The following is a 2,257-nucleotide window of genomic DNA, read 5'->3' as shown; positions in this document are numbered from 1 at the left end:
ATTGTACCCATTTTGATAGGTATGTAATGATTTATCATGGTATTTTAATTAATTAATTAATTAATCATGGTTATTTCTTTATTTATGCCCCTTGGCCATAAAGAAATCTTTTGTGAAGATATTTTAAGTGTTTTGTTCATGACAATGACTTTTACAATTGGACTGACCTTTTTTTTTGTTGTTACTCTTTGTAATAGAATAGATTTAGATTTATAGAAGAGTTGAGAAGGTAGTACAGAAGATTCCTATGTACCCTGCATTCTTTTTCCCCTACAATTAGCATCTTACATTAGAAGAGTACATTTGTCATAATTGAATGAATACATTATTATTAACTGAAGTTCGTATTTTATTCAGATTTCCTTAGTTTTTACATAATGACCTTTTCCTATTCCAGGATTCCACCTAGAAGATCCCATTATATTCTCCCTACAGTCCTCTTGACTGTCACAGTTTCTCAGATTTCCTGTTATTGATGACTTTGAAAATTCTCAGGAGTACAAGTCCGGTACTTTGTAGAATGTCCCTCAACTGGGATTTGTCAGATATTTGTCTCATGATCTGACTGGGGTTATGGGCTTGGGGAGGTAAAGTACTATTCTTATCACTTGGTATTATGGGTACTGTTAAAAAGAAAACCACAGACCCCAAATGGCATCATTTAGGTTAAAGCCCCAGGTAAGTAAACTGAAACTTACTACCTAATCTAACTGCAGTTTTAACCCAGTAATGTAGCCTTTAACCAGTCAACATGGAATTTCTTGGTCAATACTAGGAACTTTACTGGTAGACACCTTTCTCTCACCTTAGGAGGGCAACCTTGCCTAAATAATACATTCTTTGCTGATTCTTTTTTTTTTCTTTGCTGATTCTTCTTCTTTTTTTTTAATATTTTATTTATTTATTCATGAGAGACGGAGAGAGAGGCAGAGACAGGGGCAGAGGGAGAAACAGGCTCCATGCTGGGAGCCTGACATGGAACTCGATCTGGGGTCTCCAGTATCATGCCCTGGGCTAAAGGCGGCGCTAAACCGCTGCGCCACCCGGGCTGCCTGTCTTTCTTTTTTTAATGCCTTCTCTTTGCCTTTAAAAACTTCCTTTAGGGGGCGCCTGAGTGAGACAGTTGGTTAAACATCTGACTCTTGGTTTCTGCTCAAGTCCTATCCCAGGGTGGTGAACTCAAGGCCACGGCATCCGCTCGCATTGGGGCTCTGCGCTGAGTGTGGAGTCCGCTTGGGATTCACTCTCCCTCTTGCTCTGCCCCTCCCCAGGGCTCCCCTCTCTTTCTCAAATAAATAAGTCTTTAAAACAACAACAACCACAAAACTTCCCTTTGCTAAGCCCAGCAGAGCCCTCCTCTGCTTGCTGGTTGAGATGCTGCCTGATTAAGGAATCTTTTTAAAAAGCCAATTCAAGCCTCTTCCCTGAAGCAGCATGAGGTAACCTCTGAAAATGGTTCGCTATCACTTGATCCAGAAAATCCTACAAAATCATACAAATCAAAAGGTTCAAGCCTCGGTGTTCACTTTAAGAACACCTGTGAAACTGCCCAGGCCGTCAAGGGGAGGGGATGCATATCCAAAAAGCCACCGAGTATCTGAAAGATGTCACTTTGCAGAAGGAGTGTGTGCCATTCTGTCACTGGAGTTGGTAGGCCTGTCCGGGCCAGACAGTGGGGCTAGACACAAGGTTAGGTGGCCCAAGAAGGAGCACTGAACTTTTACTGCGCATGCTTAAAAATGCAGAGTAATGCTGAACGTAACAGTTTAGATGTAGATTCTCTAGTCATTAAGTGCATCCAGGTGAACAGAGCCCCCAAGATGCAGCATAGAACTTACAGGGCTCATGGCCAGATTAACCCATACATGAGCTCTCCCTGCCACATTGAGATGATCGTTATTGAAAAAGAGAAGATTGTTCCTAAACCAGAGGAGAAGGTTGCACAGAAGAAAAAGATATCCCAGAAAAAACTGAAGAAACTGAAAATTCTGCATAGAAGAAATGCAAAAACATACAAACAAACCAAACCCCAATTCTGTCTTCAAATTTACTTGGTTGAACTTTTTTTTTAATTAATTTATTTTAGAGAACACACACATGGGACTTGGGGTTGGAGGAGGGAAAGAAGCAGATTTCCTCCCGAGCCCAGAGCTAGACCCAAGGCTTGATCCCACAAACCTGAGATCATGACCTTCACCGAAACCAAGAATCTGACTGTCAATGGACTGAGCCACCCAGGTATCCCTGAACTTTATTT

At 41.4% G+C, this 2,257-nt stretch overlaps 1 pseudogene; it reads left to right on the top strand.

The window, feature by feature from the left end:
* The first annotated feature begins 1,469 nt into the window (after positions 1-1,469).
* LOC129501488 (60S ribosomal protein L17-like) lies at positions 1,470-1,985 on the top strand (annotated as a pseudogene).
* The last annotated feature ends 272 nt before the right edge of the window (positions 1,986-2,257 follow it).

This window comes from Nyctereutes procyonoides, unplaced genomic scaffold, assembly GCF_905146905.1.
Source record: "Nyctereutes procyonoides isolate TBG_1078 unplaced genomic scaffold, NYPRO_anot_genome, whole genome shotgun sequence".
In the NCBI taxonomy this organism is placed as follows: Eukaryota; Metazoa; Chordata; class Mammalia; order Carnivora; family Canidae; genus Nyctereutes; species Nyctereutes procyonoides.
Note: the sequence above shows the minus strand (reverse complement) of the source record. Positions and strands in the feature narration are given on the sequence as shown.